General features: G+C 45.1%; 1 pseudogene; it reads right to left on the minus strand.

Moving 5' to 3' along the window:
- LOC138480650 (bone morphogenetic protein 7-like) overlaps positions 1–15,508 on the minus strand; it is a 47,925-nt pseudogene extending 32,417 nt beyond the window's left edge.
- Between the last annotated feature and the right edge of the window lie 6,592 nt (positions 15,509–22,100).

The raw sequence follows: 22,100 nt of genomic DNA on the forward strand, positions 1-22,100 counted from the left end.
CAGAGCCCCATGTTCCAACATTGAGATCAGTCACGGTATTCCTAAACCTCTGGGGCATAGCATTAGAAAATATACAGATACACATATAGACATCTTGCAGTAAATAGGACCTAGAGGGGGAAAAAAAAGATCTGAACACTTAAGAACACAATGCCAGAGGCCACAAAAAGTCAGAATTCATTTAGACATATAATATGATATGATTTGATATGGCATTTATAACGCACCTATACACGAGTGTTTCAAGGCGCGACGAGGCAAGGGAGAGGGAACAGAGGGAAGACAGACAACAATCATACTATGCCAGGTGTCATTCAGATTGCGCAAGTGCATGGGAAGGGGGAAGGAGTAAAGTGCGGGGAGGGGACAGTGCAGTACATGGGTTAATAGAATAAATAACAATAGGTAAAGGTACGGCCAACAGGTGGCAAGTGCAAGGGAAAGTGCAGACATCAGGTGTCAAATGCTGGTAGTGGGACTGTAGGGGTACAGGAAAAAGTCCCCAAGTGTGGGTGTTGCCAGGAAGGCACTGCATGTGTGTGACTGGTGGGGGAGGGGACCTGGGCACCAACATGTTACGCTCATAGAAAAAAGATACTGTAATACTATGCAGTTAATCACTGTAACCAGGCATTTCTCATAGGCAGTTGTGCAATACGAGACCTTCAAAATACAAATAAAATCAGGGGAACTTGCTTAAATTGCACTATTTAGCCTACAACTCGAGTGACCTAAGTTGGACTGAGGAAAAAGGTCCAAAATGTGTAGAGTCAGGCAATACTGCCAATGTCATTTTAAGAGCGATCCAGGTAAGTTTGAAAGCTCCCTGTAAGAATTGTGATGAATCTGAGGAGGTCGTCCCTTCTCCCTTAGGGGGAGACCTTTCTCATGGGACCAGGGTGGTGCGTCCACAGTAGAATAATCCCTCTGGGGTGGTGCACAGAGGGAGGATCACATGGGGAAGGAAGACCCTTATGGGATTGGGGACGACCATTCTCAGGGAACACGGTATGCCCCAGCTTCTATACACCCAAACCCATCTCCAATACCAAATCCTCCTCCCCCTCTTTAGGTGGAGCCAATGTATTATATTGTCAAAGGAGTCAACCTAATTTACTTGACAAAATGGAGATACCAAAAAAGACCAATTGTGTTATACATGGTTTGAAAACAAGTACTGTGAAGAAGATGACCAGGAGTCCAAGGATTACTCTAGAGAAGCAGGATGCACAGCCAGGAAGAGTCAGAAGTCTGCAGAGCAGCTGCAGACCCCACTGCTTACCCGAGCATTACTGGAGCCTCGAGAAGGGGTGCAGCTGCTTGGACAAATGCTGGTACCTGCACAGAAAAGACACACAGGTACACAGGTTACCCAAGAGCTGCTAGAGGCTGTAGTATAATTTAGCGTATTTTGGAGTGCAGCGCCACTGCATGGGATCACATTATTGCTATAATGTGGTACAGCAAGCCATGTGTTGCCAGTGTAACATATGGACATGTAAATGAAGACAGGCTACAGATTTTAAAAGCACACCATTTCTTTTTGTCACTTGAAATGCCTCACTTACAGGAGACCACATTAGATACCTGATTGACTAACTTAATTAACAAAGACTAACACTGATTCTAACTCATTTACATTATAATGTGTTCTCCATGTAGAAAAAGGAGTCAGGCTGAGATTCATTTTTAAACGTGCATTTAGATTTTTTTTTCTTTGCTCTGTTCACTGTCTTTGCAGGAAATCACTCCACATACCAGTAAATCAGTTAGAAACAGTTGCCTACTGTAAAAGTGAGCTATTGTTGAGGACGGAGGATATGATATTGTGAATTCGATTGGTGACACGTGAGCCTGGGGGATGTAACAGTGGTTTCTTGGGGTAGCTCTGAGAGAATGAAGGGAGAAGACATTTTGCAGAGCTGCAGTGAGGTCGCCTTCGTTCTGCTGCTGAGAGGTGTCGTTCCAGCTGCACTGTTGACCTTCAAAGACTGGGGGTTCCTGGTCACTTGGCACCGGCTTGAGAACTGCAGATTGCAGATTGAAGTGCATGTTCTCGCTGTGTGCTTTAAAGAAAAAAGAAAACCGCGGGCCCACTTCTCGGAGGAGGCAAGACAGGAGATTTTGCGTGCTGGAGAGCTACAAATAACTGGTAATTATCACGTAAAATTTGAGGGAGTGTCGTGTGAATGAAGTTTTTTTCAGGCAGGAAAGATATCGCTAGGGAATCACTGTGTTTAAATGCCACATTATAATGTTGCCATCTAAATGCTGTCATATTGATGTACTGTTCTTTTCATTGTTGCAAATGTAAAATGAAATGCGTTGTATTATTGCATTTGTTTCTCTTCTGTTTATTTTAGAAAGGACTGCCTCACCAAGCTGGTAATGTACTATTTTGAAATGAAACTGTTATAACACACCGTCTGTGTAAAGGTGTTTTTGCTTCTGTTTTTCTTTGGTGCATTTAAACCATACCATACAAGAAAAGGGGAGGTTGTTAGGTATATACGTGTCAAATTTCCTATACAGATGAAGTAATGTCATTAGCAATTATAAATAGTTGTGTGCGTGATTCCACTCAGGGTATGTGTGTGTGGCTTCTGAGTGGAATATAATACAATAATCTGCTGAGTATAGATGAATCAGCAGAGAGAGGCCTCTGGAAATATAATCTCACTAATGTAAATAAATTATTGATGATACCACAGGGGTGTGTGAATGCTATATGTGAAAATGGTGGTATCCATAAATGTAGGTCCGAGGAATCTAGTGATCACAGGAACAGACCAAGCAAGAAGAAGGGGGTTTTGTATATTAGGGCCACAAATAGAAAAGAAAGCTATGCTCACCACTATACCACAACAAGATGCATACCAACAAAATGTATCTGTGTACTGAAATAATGCATAGTCACTATACCACCATAAAGCCAAACCCAATCTAAATGCAAGGAGTAGTCATTGCGAAATTACCTTTGTTTTTGGCGGTAAGAAAATACCGCTAGGCCCCAAATTTACACAAAATACCCTACAAGGCCCAGGGATGCAAGGAGTTGAAAGCAGAAGCTGGCATGATAGGGTCTGGGACCCTGAGAGAAAATAGCGAGTCTGGAACCCGCACCTATATGGAAGTCAAAGTATAAGAGAGTGTGGGACCCCGGGAATAACCAAGATTGAGAGAGAAGAATCGTATGTTTGGCAGGAGAGTGAACCAAGCAGATAGGATAATGAACTGAAAGTCTGGGACCGCACCCATATGAAAAGCCGAGAATAAGAGGGTCTGGGACCCTGATTGAGAAAGGAGAAAACAAGGAAGAGTTGTGTGATTGGCAGGGGATTAAACCAAGCAGATACAATGCTACAATTTGAGTCTGTTACCCGCACCCATATGAGAGACAAATGTCTAAAGTAACGAAGAATAAGAGGGTATGGGATCCAGTGAGGGAAAGAGAGACTGTGCATGAGAGGACAATGGCTTGGCAGGAGAGTAAACCAAGTTGTTTGGAATACTGCAAGTCTGGGGCTCGCACCACATGAGAGGTTGAGAATAAGGTGGACAAGAACCCTGGAACTAAAAGGTGAGTATTTAGAAGGAATCCTACACTTGGTGGGTGTAAAGACTTCACCGGTGGGGGGTGCCTGTACTTCTGCTCACTATATGGTAGAGAAGCGACACAGAGGACCCCAGCCAAGATTCTCTATATTGGTAAACGTGGCGAGCAATCAAGGACTGTCTTCTCGGGAGCTGATGCGGGCAGGTTCCTAAGTACAGTGTAGTCCCAAAGTGTCATGATGCCTACCCCCGGAGCACCAGGCCAGGCCCAGCACCCCCGGAAGCAGGCATCATGCCCTCGGGTAAAAGCCCAGCGGCCCCTTATAGGGGCTCTTTGGACTCGGTCCTGGCGCCTTTGGCGCCAGGCTCATGTTGGACATCAGTCCTGGCGCCATAGGCGCCAGGCTCATAAAGGGAGGTGTTTTGTGCACTTACCTGATGCAGACCATGCTGCACGCTTCAGGCCTCCCTGAGACCTGAAAGGAACTATTTTTTCATAGGGACTATTTTTTCACTCGGGCGTGGCCAGGGAAGGATACATACCTAGTTGGGGAAAGAAACATACCTGGGACTTCTTTGGAGGCTATTTAAGCCACGCCCAGACAGCAGCTCATGCTTCGCGTTGTTCTGCTTCCTGCAGCTTAACGCTCACCGTGTCTGCTCCTGCTCCCGGACTCCATCCACGCCCGCCTCGAACCTGGAAGACCTGCAAGGAAGGAAGAGAAGAGAAAGGTGAAAACCAAGGACAATTTCAAACTTCTTACCTGCATCCGGAATCTTCTCGCCAGCATCCCTGAAGAAAGACTTCCATTTAAAAGCATTGCGTTGCTCGCTGCAGCGCCACGCTTCACTCACCTGTCCTCGAGACATCTCAGGGCTCCATCGCGGCTGTCAGCATCGGACGCCACATCTCTGCACATAGGGGAGAGAGGAAGAAACAAAAGGTGAGCAGAAGGAACACAGAAGGAAAGCCTGATTAACAGCCATAATACTTACTGGCTTTTCTTCCACATTTCTGGTCGGCGCCGCCCCGTTGGCAGGTACCGTACCCCGGCCCCTATGGGGATGGGGAAAGGACAAGAGACATTTCTGGGGAATGATAAGGACATTTAGAGGGATCTCCCTCATCACTACTCACCTCGGCAGTTTAACCCCTCGACGCATCGCCTTCATTCTGCACCTGAAATAAAGGACAGATCACAGGTTAGAAACACAACATAAAGGGGGCCTCACTTGAACTTTTAACTTTCATACTTAGGCGCATCGCTCAGGAAAGTCAAGTGGATTTTGCCAGCGCCATTCTGAAAACCAGTGAAGTAACTGGACGAACGCGCGCCCCTGCACAAGAAGCAGGATGGAGAGTTCATCCTTCCAAACCATAAGGTGAGCTTAAACCGGGGTTTGGAGGAAGTTAGAGAGGAACAAAGGGGAAAAGGGGGGAGCTAGCACACTATTCTGCAGACTGTTAATCCCCTTTCTCATCTGCAGAAGGATTTTCCTACGGGCCAGGCAAGCAGGATTTGGAGGTCCTGTCCAATCGGTGTTCTGGGTCCTGCGCATCACGCTAGAAGAGGCCACAGCAATCCAGACTAGACCAGCGCCCCCGTGGGAACCAGGTGAGCATTACAGAAAGCGAAGCCTTCCTACAAATTCCCACCCAGGCGCTATGGAAACTTCCGAAACTGACCAGTTGGCCCAATTACTGGGGGAATTACGGGCTGAAGTACACGCCGCTCGTCATGAGACTAGTGCCCTCAGGAGGGAAGTGATTGTAATAAAGGATAGAGCTGATGACCTGGCTAAACAGCTTTTGCAAGGTCAAGCTGGACAAACTCCTTTACCCGGTTCCGGGGGGAACCCCGCTCCTGTGGTTTCCAGTAACCCGGTGCAGATTAATCTACCTGGAAACATGCCGCTGGCCCCACCTGAACGCTTTGCTGGGGACCCCAAACGATTCGCTGTATTCATGAATCAGTGTCGTTTGCACTTCCTATGCAGATCTGGGGCCTTCCCTAATGATCAGACCAAGGTAGCCTTTGTGTTGTCATATCTCAGCGGCTGTGCTGCTGATTGGTCAGTCCCACTGGTAACTCAAGATGACCCGATTCTTCGTGATTTTCAAGGATTTCAAACAAGCATGGAAAGGTTATTTGCTCGACACTCCCAGGGACAGGCTCTGGATGACGAACTTCTATCTCTGCGACAGGGCAATCAAGACCTTCTATCCTACATTGCAACCTTCAATAGACTAATTGTGGAAACTGGTTGGCCAGAGGATAAAAGAATCACGTTATTCTATCGAGGTCTACGCGGAGAACTTAAAGATGTCCTGGCACAAGTTGTAAATCCGCCCCAAGAATGCACTGAATATATAGACTTAGTGGTCCAATTGGATCACAGGCTGCAAAACAGAAAAGCAGATCGGTCCAAGTTTGAAACCCGGGTGTTGGCCAAGACCCACGCTAACCCCAAGGGGGCTGATGGCTCGGAGCCTATGCAAATCGGAGGGGTTAAAGGACCCCTAACTCAAAAATAACGGGAAAGAAGACAACAGATGCAATTATGCCTTTATTGTGGGTCCTCTGGACACTTTCTACGAGATTGCCCGGTTAAGCCGCCCAAGAAGGTGGTAGGAGCCACTGATAAAATCCATGGAAACTCTGTATCGGGAAACGATCACGCCCGGCAAGCGTAGGGGTCCGCTTGCCGAGCTTGAAAACTAACTCTCAGACCTCGCATTTCATTGTGCCAATGGTCCTCGTAGATCCGGAACAGCCTAAACGGTTGCATGCTATAAAGGCATACATCGATAGCGGGGCTATAGGAAACTTTGTGGATCGAGAATTGGTCTCTAGGATAAACCTCCCTCTGCGTCCTAAAACCAACAAAGATGTCATCAGCACAGTAGATGGAACCGAAATTGCCTCTGGACCGGTAACACATTCCACAGCTGAGGTGACACTTGTAGGTCCGGATGGCCATCGGGAGGCAGTTGTGTTTGATGTAATCAAGGCTCCACAGTTTCAGCTTATTCTCGGAATCCCTTGGTTAGAGACACATAATCCTCAAATTGATTGGCGAGCGAAGAGAATAACCTTCCCGGATTGTGCACAAACCTGCTACCCAGAAAATCCAAAAATTAATCTAGCATCAGTAACCTCTGTCCCCGTGCAACTACCTCCAGAGTACCAAGACTTTCAGGACGTCTTCCAAAAGGAACAGGCCAACACGTTACCTCCCCACAAATCGTACGATTGCCAAATCGATCTGGTGCCCGGTGCACAACCCCCTTGTAGCAGGATTTACGCCCTTACTGAACCAGAGAATCTGCATTTGAGACAATATTTAGATCAATACCTCGCCAATGGTTTCATTCGCCCGTCAAAGTCCCCGGCATCCTCAGCTTTGTTCTTCGTGCCTAAAAAAGAAGGCGACCTTAGAACTTGTATCGATTACCGCGCATTGAACCAGATAACTGTTAAAAATCGTTACCCTCTGCCTCTGATCCCTGAACTCCTTGACCAGGTGAAGGACGCTTGCGTATACACCAAGTTAGATCTCTGGGGGGCTTATCATCTGGTACGAGTAAAAGAAGGCGACGAATGGAAAACGGCCTTCCGTACAAAATATGGACTATTCGAATGCCAGGTGATGCCTTTCGGGTTGTGCAACGTGCCTGCAGCCTTCCAATTCTTCATGAACGATGTCCTTCGGGAACTCATCGATGTCTGTGTTGTCGTGTATATCGATGACATTCTTGTGTACTCCTCTTCGGAATCTGATCACAGAAAGCATGTCAGGGCCGTCCTAGAGAAACTGCATCAGCACAAACTGTTTGCCAAGCTGGTAAAATGTGTTTTCCATACCACCGAGGTTGAGTTTCTCGGATTCATCCTGACACCTAAAGGGGTCCGAATGGATTCATGGAAAGTGGATGCCATCCTCAAATGGCCATCACCTAGTTCGGTGAAAGGTGTCCAAAGCATGCTTGGTTTTGCCATAAAAGTTGGGGAGAGAGGAAGAAACAAAAGGTGAGCAGAAGGAACACAGAAGGAAAGCCTGATTAACAACCATAATACTTACTGGCTTTTCTTCCACATTTCGGGTCGGCGCCGCCCCGTTGGCAGGTACTGTACCCCGGCCCCTATGGGGAAAGGACAAGAGACATTTCTGGGGAATGATAAGGACATTTAGAGGGATCTCCCTCATCACTACTCACCTCGGCAGTTTAACCCCTCGACGCATCGCCTTCATTCTGCACCTGAAATAAAGGACAGATCACAGGTTAGAAAGACAACATAAAGGGGGCCTCACTTGAACTTTGAACTTTCATACTTACGCGCATCGCTCAGGAAAGTCAAGTGGATTTTGCCAGCGCCATTCTGAAAACCAGTGAAGTAACTGGACGAACGCGCGCCCCTGCACCAGAAGGAGGATGGAGAGTTCATCCTTCCAAACCATAAGGTGAGCTTAAACCGGGGTTTGGAGGAAGTTAGAGAGGAACGAAGGGGAAAAGGGGGGAGCTAGCACACTATTCTGCAGACTGTTAATCCCCTTTCTCATCTGCAGAAGGATTTTCCTACGGGCCAGGCAAGCACGATTTGGAGGTCCTGTCCAATCGGTGTTCCGGGTCCTGCGCATCACGCTAGAAGAGGCCACAGCAATCCAGACTAGACCAGCGCCCCCGTGGGAACCAGGTGAGCGTTACACAAAGCCCCCACAAAGGAATGTTCACACACTATGTGAGTTAAAACACAGTCTTTAAATAAATAAGGTTCAATGTTATATACACAATCACGATAACACACTTTGTGTTTCGGCAATTCTAAAATGGTAAATATATACAGTTCTAGGTGGTACCACAATTACTCTGATTCCATTAAAATGCATCGACTGTACTGAGTTCAAATAGCATACGAATCAACACAGCAAAACGATATCAACCATAGATTTAGGAGGAAAACAAGTGGGTTAGACAATTGGCAGAATACTGGCCCCGATACCTAGACACAGTTCGGTATGTGGAGCCCCCCACCTGGGCAACCTGCAAATGAAGATGCACTACAAGCCCAGTCCATATATTGTCTATTAAAATCTTATCTTCTTCTATAGTTCTGCAAACCAAATGTACCTTGTGTTGGAGAGTTCTTTGTCGGGGAATTGACGGGCCCTTCCTTTCAGACAGGAGCCACGGGTCGTTGAACTTCAGAGATGATGGAAGGGTGAACGACGTTGAGGCAGCTGCTTCGGTCCTTGCGTTGCTCGTTGATGAGTGGTCTAAAACATTCTGCAACAGGAGAGGCGTGTGCTGCACCTCGACGATGATGGTTCGTTGCTGCAAAGAGTCTGTGAAGAACTTTGGCCCAGCAAGGGCATCGGGCCGTCGGCATCTGGTGATGGTGAACCGGACGTGACCACGGCTGGCTTCAGTAGCTTTGTCGGCGTCTACGAGGTCTTCGGGTGGAGGGAAACCAACAGCTGGATTCTGCTCCGTCGTAGGAGGCCTTGACTTTCTGCGGCAGGACAAAACCGGTTGACGAGACTGAACAAGGAATCCTTGGATCAAATGTTCTTAGGCAAAGGGAGAACTCTGGCTCCAGTCAGCAACGGCGGTCGGCGACAGTAAACGGCTGTCTGGTGCTTCTCTTCGTTCTCCTCGGTGGTCCCCTTCTCCGGTCGGCAGCCTTTCGTAGGTCTTTCTACCAAGGAACCTTGGCAAAGATCAGCTGGTGCACAATGGTCCCTCGTAGCTCGGGAAGAGGTCTCCCAGCCAGGTCCTCTCTTGGATGAGTTCCTTGAAGGCACAGCAGCTTTCAGATTAGCGAAGGACAGCAGCAGCAATTCTTCTTCCAGTGGGCTTCAATGTTAAGCATCAGTTTCAACTTCAGCTTCTGAACGATTTCTTGCAGTGAGAGGCCCCCAGATATACTGTTGATCTCCCATTCACTCTGCTGGGTCACACTCAGTCAACCAATCACTCAGAAGGGCATTCAGGCAGTCAGGGAGCCAATCAGGCGCACGGTGCATTCAGGCCATTCTTCTCCATCCAGACACTCACAACACAGAATGTGGATTCGGATAAGCACTCTGCCATTCAGCACTACACACTGCATTCATACCAGTTTTGGACAGGGCTGTCTCAGTTATTGTGTAAACCACCAGATACTAGACAGCCATAACATGAAATGCTATTCTGGTATTCGTCACACACTCCATTTACCCAGGTCCCACCCCACGGGCATACCTACAAACATCCAGTCATTGTGAAGGCTCCAGCCGGTCTGGCCTGGACTTCCCCACAACACCATGCATGGAACTTCCACCCAACAGTCAGTCAGGGGGAAGGGACAGAGTCAGGGCTTCCCGGGACTTTGGGAAAAGTAAGGTAATAGGCGATAGAAAGCAAGAGGCCACAGAAGCAATCTTGTTTCCTATCAGGAAATCCCTGATTCCAATGGCAGGGCCTGGACATCCCAAAATGGAGGATTTGCAGGGCACCTGTCAATTCAACACGGAGCGGTCACCAGCCCGAACCCTGCTCTGTGGGTCACACACATGTGCCCCAAAAACATACACTAGGAGTACAGGGGTGTACTCCAACCCATGGGTGCCATAAGGGTATTCCAAGGGTCTGTTCACCAAACCAAATACAGGAAGTGCTGCACTGCCAGGAGTTCCACTTCAGCTCCTGCACAGAAAACAAGACAGAACATACATGACAAAAGCAATAAAGGACAAGTATTCAGAGGCCCTGTCCCTCTGATGCATTTCCAGCATCACAGTGGGGAAGTCTGCCAAGTTGGTGGGATAAATAATTGTGAATCCGAGAAGCATATCCTTGTGAGTTGATTATTGACATTTATCCAAAAGGATACAGGCTCAGAAGCCCAAAAGGAAGGAAAGTAGAATAAGAAGCAATCTAGTGGGAAAGGAGCATGACCCTAGCCATGGAGTCTGATATTTGTAAACATTGTTTTTTTCATCAGTTTTGATTAACCCGAGAGACTGGTAATTTTTCTGTTGCTTGGAACTACCATGAACATTTTACTTTGGCCTTGCATAGTTGATTTAAGTTATTAGTGTTAGGGACAGAGGTAGGCTTTTGAGACGCGACAGCAACAGACTTTGCACTTTTTGGACATTGTGACAATTTCCCTAGTTTTCTTTGAGGTGGGGAAACCCATCTTAACTTTAGGGGACAGAGAGGCATTTTCCCAAACCTTTCTTGATACATAAAAGTCTGTACCCAAAAATAATGCATGCACCATGGGCCTAGACCTAAGTTCTCACAGACATGGGGCCTCATTACACGGATGGCGGTAGGGATTTACCGTTACCGGTAAAATACCGGTACCGGTAAATCCCTACCGCCTTACTACGAGGTCCCTTTGCGGGTTGGGGGATTTAACGCCTGCTTTTTGCAGGCGTTAAAATCCAACCCGCTAAGGGACCTCGGAGCTAATTACGGCACCGCAAAATTGCGGTGCCGTAATTAGCGCCTTCCCCATTCCCATAGAGCCCTATGGGGCAGAAATGGGAATGGGGAAGGGCAATGGCGGAAAGGGGATTTACCGCCCCTCCAACCTTGGAATGGGGCGGTAAATCCCCTTTCCGCCAAGGCGGTGCCGGTATTGTAATGAGGCCCATGGTTTATGAAAATACTGTTCAGGAGAGACAAAACTCGGAGTATAACTCTTCCTTTACTGATGCGGTTTACAGGATCTGGTCACCCAGTCATTTGAACCCTAGCCCTTGGATCCAAGCAGCCAGAAGTGAAAGAGACAATGGAAATAACTTCTAGAAGAAGGAGAAACCTGGCAAAGAAGATTCCAACTGCTCGATGGACAAAGAGGAATGTTAAGGGATTGCCCCAAAAAGAGAGAGCAAGACCCCCAATGCTGTCTCAAAAAGAAATCAACCCGCTTTGTCAGAGCACAATGCCTGCAAACAGTCAGCTCACAGCACCACTTACACGTTTTTAAAATCCGTTTTTTTACCTTTCCAGTCAGACTTCCCCCAGTCCCCCAATTGACAAAGTGTGGTTTTGGTTATAATAAAACACCCTATAAGTTTTCTGAAAAATAAAAGGTCTGTTTTATATCAGCCCCCAGTCTCATTTTGTTGAATAGAAATACATGTGTTTACTTTATTTTTATCTATAAATCCTACAGACCTTTTCAGAAATGTAAAAAATATAAAATCAACACTTTTTGACCCTGCTCCAATGAACATGTATGTGTCCTAGGCACGGTGCCAATATAAGCGCAATGCCTTATCTCACGGCATTGTATGAGAAATAATTATATTTTTAAACAAAATAATGAAATGATTATACAGAACGATAATACACAGTTTGCAAGGCTCAGGACCATTATCGTACAGACCACTACAACTCCACCAACAAAACTATTTGCCAGTGGACCAATTAAATTCATTTATGGCCCACTGACACATAGCCAACAACCACCCCCTGCGGACCCAGGCACCTGTCAAAACTTATCAGTCGGTTGAATGGGGACAATTAGTGTATAACCGATACTACTACGCTTACTAGACTGCTCTCTATGGAGTTGAGCTCCTCTACTCTTCCTTATATTTAACAAAACGTACCGATGATCAGCAGGAACAGTGTACACCCAACAAAGTGCTGGGACCAGCGCAAGCAACATTTGGACGAGTGTTAAAAATTCATCAAATACACTCAGCACCAGTTTTGCTGCATAGGTAATACAGCACTGAACAGACAGGTTTTGTCCAAACCCATTTGATCTATACATGTTTGTACTAGGGCAAATTTGAAGTATAGTCTGTTTGTACCATGTTTGTGTATAACATAACAAGAAATGTGTTCACTAAATGTTTTATGTCATGCAGCAAACAGTAAAAAACAGAGGGTTTAAATACGGGTTTGATGGTAATTCTCCAGTAAATTTGCTGAATTGCTGCCAAACTCACTTAGATTTACCACCACTTGGTGCCGTGGGTTTATCACGGGATTACAGGTGGTGGTTGGATGGTGTTAATCCCCATTTTGGAATCCATAGGACTCCCTGGGGATATCGGGAGAATTACCACAAGTGGCAATTCTGCTGCAAATATTCCACTGATTTTTTTTTACCTTAAAGTGGCAGATTTGCCTCCAGCATGATGCTGGAGGAATGTCCTCCACTTTAGGGTCAAGTCTGTAGTTCAGCACTGTGGTAAAAACAGCAGTCTTTAGTTATCTCCCCAAAAAATGGCAGCCACCAGTTTTTTCCTTCAGCAGCGACTTTGTAGTGAGGCCCAGTGTGATATTTTTTTGTCCTACTGAAAAAAAATTCTATTAATATGGATTGGAGCAGACATAGATAATCTGGGCTCTGGAAGGGTCCTTCTTTGGAATCTGGAAATCTTGATGTGGAATGTTGCAAAGACATGTAGTGCTGAAGGTTGGTGCCTTTTATGCCTGCACTTTTAAAGCCAAAGTGTTTGCCTGGCTGAAATGTCACTTCCACAGGCCAGAGTATGAGGCAAATTAATGTAATGCTATTATCTCTACATAGATCAGACACTCTGGAGCAAGCAGATTTAGCCCCAATGGATTGTATTTAAAAACATATTCACTAAGGAAAACATTAAGATCAGTGTTTTGTGTACTATGTTTTTTGTGTACCATGAATTTAAATGTAGTAAACACATTTCTTTTTATGTTATGAACATAGTAGAAACATCAGTTGGATGAATGTTTACCCTAGTGTAAACGTTGCTAGATAATACTGATAGTGGCAAACCCTGTTACCTAGCTTTTGTATTTTCTAAGCAGCAAAACTGGTGCTAAGTGCATTAGCTCATGTTTAGCATGGTGCAATGGGTAGATTATCTAGTCTCTATTGCCCATCCAAGCCTTCCTGGGTGCACCAGTGATAAAAACGGAGCAAATGCGCTTAGCACCAGTTTTTTGATTCGATAACACGCAATCAAGAAATGTGCACTAGGGTAACAATGTATTCAAGTTTGTTTGTACTAGATTTACTGCGTAACACAAAAATAAATGAGTTTACTACACTTCTTTTTATGCTATGAGGAGACAAAAGGAAGAGGATAGCACAAGGGAAAAGATCACACAGTGAATACATATGTATGAAACAACATGCACCCGGAAGCCAAGATACATGCACAACAACACCCAGGCTGTGCAAGTAGAAGGTTATAGAAATACAAACATATGTATTGGGATGTTGGGTAATCAATAAGAATCTCCTTGTAAATAAAAGGAAAGTTATTTTATTTTATTGCGATTTATGCCACGCGTAGCTGCCATTTTCATGGTCTCCAAGCACTCTGGCAGGAAGGAGGGCTCAGGAGGGTTAGTTAGTCGGATTCAGAGGGAGAGCGCAAGACAGCTTTGTTGTGACATTGGTAGCTGAAGTTCGGGAAAATACGGTCACTGCCTGCTGGGTTTGCTGATAGTTGGTAACGGTTTAACAGTGTTTTGGTGTATGAGTGTGTATGGGGTGGTTTGTGTGTCTGTGGTTTAATTTTTCTGTAGGGTTTTGGGTTTAGTTGGGTTTTGTAGAGTATGTGCAGAATGTGGTGATTTCAAGTTTCTGCTGTGGCAGACGTATACGTTTGTTTTAGTTTGGTGGTTGTGGGTGAGTATTTTGGATACTGGACATTCTTTAGTAGAGCTAATGGTGAGTGCTCTTTGCACTTCTCTGTCATGGTTGAGTTGGCTTGGCTGGTTTCATATCCTCGTATGGTGGTTTGCATTAACCTGCTTTCTTTCATTGGGTATCCCTTTTTCTGTTCAATAGGTTTCGGTTGTTTTGGTTTTCAGCATCTCTCCTTCTGTTATGGTTGGCTGTTTCTCTTCGAAGGTATTTGCTGTTTAGTTTGGTGAGTTAACCAGCCATATTTTTGGTAATTTTCAGAATTTTAGATATTCCTCTGTTATTTGTATTTCCTTCGGGAGAGAGTTCCAAGGTTTAGCAAAGATGCAGAAGAATGCTGATCCACAAAATTTCAACTTTCAGTATTGCTTCAGTTCGAGGTGAATGTCGTTGCTGGATATCAGTGTTCGGTTTGGTTTGTAGATGGAGATTTTTTCCTGTATGAAGCCTGCTCCTTGGCCGTGGGTTGCTGTGTGGGTTTTGCAGAGCGTTTTAAAGAAATTATTTTTTAAATGGTAGCCAGTGTAGGTGTCAGGCACTGCCCTTGGAAGATGTGGCACCGGTGGAGATTGCAGACAGGACGCCTTTAACAGTGTGGTCTAGTCCTCAAGTAACATGGCCGCTCACTGTTTATCAACGCACCATTACCTAGGAACGGTGCGTTGCATCCGTCACTTCCTGGACTTCGCCGCTGTGTTTTCACAGAATTACCTGCCTATCCGCGTCTCCGTGTCTCTCCAGTTTTTGCCCTTCCTGTGTTTCCGGGTTCCTATTCTACTCATGTTGCTTTCAACTGCTTCTCTCCTCTCGTCCTCCTCGGTACCTTTTCTACATTTCCGTAAGCTTGCTAGTTTCTATCCTTCTAGTTACTTTCACTTTCATATCATTTTGCCTCCCGTGCTTCTTCTCCTCTTACTGCTTTCACTCAGCGCCCCTGTGCTCCTTTTTCTGCCCTTTGATCTGCGCTCCTCGCGCCGTTCATTCTATGACGTTATGTAGCCTGAATATCTCTAGCTTGGTCTCCCCTGCGCTGCTACTATTCTCGGACCATCTTGTGCTTCTTACTGAGGTCTGCCCCAGATTGACTTAACAGTTACAGCTCACTCCTGTGATCCGTACCTCAAGCTTCTTTCATCCTTCTGTAGTAGCTTCTATTCCTTCTCTGCTATTCTTATCTCACTCACCTCTTCTTATGTTAGCACTTACCTTATCTGTTTCTCTCTGCTGCTGCCTTCCTTCTGCTTGATTCTTGTTTCCATCTTTCCTAAACCATCCTCCCTTGATGGAACACACTCTTGGGACATTGTCATATCCTCCTGTCTTCCCGTATGAAGAGCACCTGCCTTTATAGCCGACCAAGTACCTTCTTGATTTAGTAAGGAAGCTGCGGACGTGGGTACTGTTCATCTGGGATCGGTGCAAGACTTACCGGCATCTACTCCTACCCGATCTGCTGCTGCTATCTCTACCATCTACCAGGGTTTTTTAGTGCCTTCAGCTTTTTCCCTGGGTTCAAGGATCGGCTCCCTGGAGTTCCCCTTGTCCAGGTTCCCAATCCGGTCAGGGTGGCCTCTAGGGAAGCTGGACCCTATTTGCACAAATAGAAGAAACGGAAGCCTAAGGAAGAAGAGGAACCCGGTCCAAGAAGAACAAGCAAGAAGAAGACTATTGACTCAAGGAACAGCATCCCCAAGGAGCAAGGTGAGGAGGAGGCTCGGGAGGGTACTCCTTTGCATGACAGTAGGGTTCTCAGTGCTACTATGATGTGTTCTCTCTGAATCTGAGGAGTAATTTTGCTCTATTTTCTGTATTCGCTGTATTCTTTTGGTGCGGTTGTCTGGCATTCCGAGATATATGCTTTTGGCGTAGTCTATTCTTGACATGAAGAGCTAGATAACGGTGGGTGTTCTATGTGCGAAGGTGAGGAAAGGTAATATCCACTTCATTGTGCAAAGATGAAAGAAGCACTTCTTTACTACTGTGTTGACTTGTAGTTTGAGAGTTAAGTCGTTGTCCATTAATAGTATAAGATTTTTAACTACTTTGTAAGTTTCCAGTCAGTTTCCCTTTTCAACGGGCCATTGTGGGGTACATTGACCTACTCAGCAGAATTCCCATCCTTGATCAAGCTGCACTTCAGCAGTCGGCAGCAAAATGGCTGTGCTGGCTCCTTGGAGCACCATTGCATCAAAACTGTGTTTTGCAGCTGCAAAAGGATGGCTGCACCATCTTGCCAAACACCTATTGGGCGAGTTGGCACAGGGAACACACCGAGAAAGGTGCCAGTGTGGGTTCTTGTGTGCACCAAAGAAATTAATTGAAAAGCAGCGCTGCTCTGCTGATTGCTTCCCATTGAAAAGGGAATATGTTACATGAAAAAGGATGCTGCCCTGATGCTATTTTCACCTGTTCATCAACACACTACTTTTATAAGTGAGACCCTGACATACCCACCCATATCCAGATTGTGCTCCAGCAGAAGAGAGCCTTATCCCTGAATGACATGCCATGTCAGGCCAAATTTGAGAAATCAAAAGAAGCTTACTTTCAGCCACATGGGAAAACGTTTGACTTTCGAGTTACAAAATGTCAAAAATCAATGCTGCAAAAAAAAAAATCAGTGGATCTGTGTCTTAGACATATTGCTGCAAAAGAGAAACTGACTGGGGCTGCAGAAAAATGTGGGAAATTCAGATGCAACCTTTTGAAAGGAACATGCCAGCAGGCTTCATTACGTGTTTAAATGTACTTTTGCAAATAAGAAAAATACATGTTTTAAAAGTGTATGTTGGATAAGACCCTGTCCTGGCCTAGCAATGTAAAGGGGTTTGGGCTGGAAAACACATATGGAATGTTTTATTCCATGGGCTTGCTTTTGATGCAAAACAAAACAAAACAAAATCAAGTAATAATGGCATTGGCTACACTGGGGAAATCTGCCCAAACAGGTTTTCTGCTGGGGGGTGGGGGGTGTGCTAGCAACAGAAGGAGCCACAATAGATTCTAGGACACATGTGTGCCAATTGCCACCTTTGAAAACTTTGAATGGGCCAGAAGGCCGCATATCACAGGCGCATTAGACTTTTGTCTGTGCTGAGGCCGCTTACAATAGAGATTCTAGGACACGGACATGTGAAGTAGGAAATCACATGTCCCCACAACTTCTACTGGGAGCTTCAAAGCCAACTCAAGAGCAGCCTTGTAAGCTATGCCCTTATATGGTGAACAATGCTGACCATTTTGGCTCTAAAAACTATTTTATTAATAAACATATAAGACCTTTTATCTGTGCAACAGGACTTCACAGGAATGTAAAAAGTTAACAATTTAAATATAATGTTGTGGTTTTTAATTTAAGACGTGGTAGCCTTCATTGCCATATTGGGAATAGAAATGGCAGATAATTAGACAGTCTGAGGAAAGTGTACATGATGCCACTGTGAAATTCAATACTTACATGCCTTATGATAATCTATATCCATGTATAAAGTTATAGAATTTGAAGTTGAATATTTATCACTGAAAATTGCAAAACAAATATTAGACGGGTGAAACAAAATCCTACAAATGTGAGAATTGGACTGCATGCTCTGCGTAAAATATGTAATCCGCCTATGTAATTTGTTAAGATGCCACAACTGTAAAAATGTGTCATTTATGTTAAAACTGGGTTGGGGCAAAATTAACTGTGGGAGGTTCTTGACATTGTAAACCCACATGATAAAGCTGATGTCATGTCTCTAAAAGCCCAACCAGCTGACAGGAAGGCGGTAACGATCACCCATGTCCAATCCAGTTGTTAGAGGCATGCCTAGCTTAAGCCTGCCCACCATATAATCCTATGATGTCACCATGCCTTATAAATAAGGGAGCCTGACAAAACTCTGGACACTCTCTTCTGAATTTTCCAGCGCCTGCGTATCCAGATATTCCACCTTCACTCTGAAAAATTCTAGACCCCACTGCCAGAAAAGGGATAGTTGACCCAGGTCTTCCTATCCAGGCAGAACCACCCTTCAGCACTAAAACCCCATAACAAAATCCCACTAACTTCAAGGAGAAAGGGGAAATGTGGCTGAGCCCACTTTGGGATTCCCCAGTGCCGCCTGCTTGCCCTGCTTACCCGCCCCAACTAGATGAGGCGTCGCTGTGCAGTGACCAGACCTTTGGCCAGCTGTCTTTTGCAAGGGGAGCCTGCAATCCGGTGACAAGAACCTTTTGAGTACAGAATTCAAATAGCTGTCCCAAATTCCAAACTACAGTGCTGATTGTATTTCCCCATCCCATAAAAACACATAGAATACCCCATCTTGACCCCTTTTCTTTACCGTATTTTCTAAGTAATCCTATCCATACCCTGATAACTTGTCTTAACTGTTCTAATTCTCTGTGCACCCTCTCCTTGTTTTTCTAGTGTTAGTGCCACTCTCTCATTCACCCCATCTTGTAACTCTTTAGCAATATTTTGATTGAATAAATTAATTTTCCCTAAAGAAAAGGGTTACACTGCATGAAGGGTTACAACTGCAGCGTAACTTTTATAAATCAAGGGTGGTGTTCCTCTTTTCTAGCCATTAAATCTCATGCAAGTAAAACTTTTCCTTTCCTTCCAAACTGATTTTCGTTTTTAACTGCTTTATTTTCCTAAAATCGAACCTCATTCCACCTTGAAAATCGCATTCAATTATTCAGCTATAGCCATCCTTTCACTTCTATATTGTCCCTGTGATGTGCCTCTATCCCCCAGCCCAAAAACCACATTCCATTTCAGAGTATTTCACCCATTTTTCTGAAAAAACGTATGTGACATTTACAACTGCAAACTAGAAAAAATGCAACTTTTCCATGTGTGATTTGACTGCACTGTGCCTCATTCCGAGTTGGGCGCAAAGGAATTACCGGCACCGGTAAGGACACTGGTGCCGGTAAACCCTTTGCGCCCTACTACGAGTTCCCTTAGCGGGTCCCTTCCTTAATGCCCGGTCTGACCAGGCGTTATGGACGGGACCTGTTAAGGGAAATCACAGCCAATAACGGTACCGCAATTTGCGGTACCGTTATTAGCTACTTCCCCATTCCCATTGAGCCTTATTAGGGCTCAAATGGGAATGGGGAATGGTTTGGTGAATGGGGACTTACCGGTCCCGCCAAGGTCGGACTGGACTGGTAAGTCCCCCTTTCACCAAACCGGAGTCGGTACCGGTATGGGAGGCAGTCATGGCGCAAATAGCGCTATGACTACCTCCATTCGAATTCGTTGAAATTAAAGAAAAAGCATTCTAATTGCGTGCTACATCTAAGGCTGAGGACGAAGGTCCTGGTCCGGTGTGTGATGCCCAGTTAGAATCCTTCACACCATAGAATCTGGTGTTGGTTTGATGAGCTGTTTGGAGTGATCATTGCTTCTGTTGTGTCCGGATTGATCTAAAAGCGGTTGGTGCTCATCCATTCATTTATTTTGTGTGAGCCAGTTGATGAGGGTTAGGTCTGGTTCTCCAGTAGTGTTGATTTTATAGATGATTTGTGGGTCCTCTGCATAGTTGTAGCAGGTGTGTCCATGTCTTTTGATAAGATTGAGTGGTGTCATACAGATGTTGAAGAGCAGCGGCGAGTGTGATGAGCCTTGTGAAACTTTGCATGATGTTGTGCATATTGCTGAATTGAAGGTGGTTAGCCATGTTGTTTCTGTTCTTTCTGTCAGAAAGGATTTTAGTCATAGTAAAGCCTTGTTGCTGATTCCTATTTCTCAGAGTCTTTTGATGAGGGTTTTCACGGTGGACTATGTCAGAGGCTGCTGATAGGTCAAGGAGTATTAATGCTGGGGTGGTGTTGTTGTCAGCACTGGTTTTTTAGATCATCCCATATGGATGGTAGTGCTGTTTGTGTTCCTCTCATGAGTCTAAAACCCATTTGTGCCTGGTCTTGTATATTGTTTTCAACTTGTTCCAGCACTTGTTTGTGTACGTAGATTTCTAGGAATTTGGCCAGGTATGGGATGTTTGATATCGGTCAGTAGTTGGTTAGGTCTTTTGTGTTTCCCAAGGGGTCTTTAAGGTGTGATTTTATATATGATGATTGGTAGCTTTGTGGTACATTTCATGTTGTGAGTGAATGGTTAAAGAGGATGTGGAATTATTTTCAGGTGATTTTTGGGTGAGGACAGTCTTGTACATGTCTGGTGGGCAAGGGTCTGCTGTTAGTCTGCTATGTTGCTTTTGTTCACAAGTCTGTCAAATATATCTGTTGAAATTGATGAGAAGTTGTTTATTTTTTTTTCTTTTATTTGTTTTAATCAAATAAATGATTTTTACAAAACATTACCTACAGTAGTAGGTTGCCTTTCAAGTTTATTTAATTTTCACGGATTAGCTGGCGTTTTCAGCTGACCTGCGGCCCTTTGATTTTTTTTGTTGGTGGAATACGTTTTTTTTTGAGCCCTTATTCAAGGATGGTTTCAAGGTGACTCAGCACATGTTGGAGAATTTTTGTTGTTGCCATTTGCCACGTCGGCCTATCACCGCTGATCATCCTTGACCACCAGCAGAGTTCCGGCTCCAGCGATGGATCAGATGCAAAATATTGCATATAGTGGGTCCTAAGTTTTTCTGTTTCCATGCAGCTGAGGAGAAGATGCCGTATTGTTTCCTTTTCATTTGGGTTGTGACAGAGTCTACAATTGCTAGTATCTGAGAGTCCTCTAATAGCTTTGATTTCATTCTTTGGAAGCAGGTTGAGCCTTGCTCTTAGGAGGCCATTTCTAGCTTGTCTGCTCGGAAATTGTTTTATGTAGCCCTGAAGTTCGTTCAGTTTTTTAGGCGGTAGGTGATGAGTTAATTTGTTTTCTGAAGCTTTGTCCAGGGTCTGTATCCAGTCTAGCTCTTTAATTTTCCTCTGAATCTTTGACGGATTTAAGAGCAGTTCTTCTTCCTCACTCTCAATTGATTTGAGTAGTACGAGCATATCATTCCTCCAAGTTTGTAGCATCCTATTTGTGCCCGTTTCCAGCTCGGATTTTATTAGTTTGTAAAGAATAGGGCTTGTGGGTAGTAGACATTTTCTGTAGAGTCTTAAGGAGTTGCAGTTCATTGTCCCTTGTAAGGACAGTAAGCTCAGTTCTCTACGGATTGAGGCAACAGGCGTAGAAGAGGGTAGCCCAAGCACGGTTCTCCAGTAGTAACCTTCCAGCTTTGGCCAGATGACGGACGGTAACTGCAACATGGGTTCCACTCCTTAAGTTATAGAGGGTACTGCTTTTGATTTATAAAAGTTTAAGGCTGGGATCGTTGAAAACCGACCGAACTTTTGGTCAATAGCTTTGCCTTTGGTAGCTAGCATCCTAAATTTGGAAGGAACGATCTAACTGATGCTTCTGACAGCTGATAGTCTCCAATGTATGCCAGGAAGATTGATGGGGCCAGTGGGCACCCTTGCTTGACTCCTCTATTTGTCGCAATGGATGACGAAAGAGTGCCTTTACAGTTTAGTCAGACTCTAACAGTAGTGTTCGTGTGGAGGGCTTTGATAGGTTGGGCAGGACCAAGCTTCGAGTTTGTTCCATAGGAGTGACCTGTCAACTCTGTCGAAAGCTTGGGTGAAGTCTATGAGCGCCAAGTATAGCCCAGGACCCCCTTCCATCGTTCTACTTTTGAGCACACTAAGCGTCAAGATGTTGGCAGTGGCGCCCATACCTTTCTTGAACCCTGATTGAAAGTGGTCATTGCATGGGGCCTCACTGGCCCAAGATTGAAATCTTCTCAGTAGTAATGAGCCGTAGATCTTTCCAATTGGTTCAAGCAAGGCAATTGGTCGATAATTTAGAGGGTTGTTGGGATCTCCTTTTTTGTAAATGGGGATAATGGTGGCAGACGTCCACGATACTGGTATCGATTTAGACTC

Source organism: Ambystoma mexicanum, chromosome 5p (assembly GCF_040938575.1).
Source record: "Ambystoma mexicanum isolate Mex_15411 chromosome 5p, UKY_AmexF1_1, whole genome shotgun sequence".
NCBI classification, from domain to species: Eukaryota; Metazoa; Chordata; class Amphibia; order Caudata; family Ambystomatidae; genus Ambystoma; species Ambystoma mexicanum.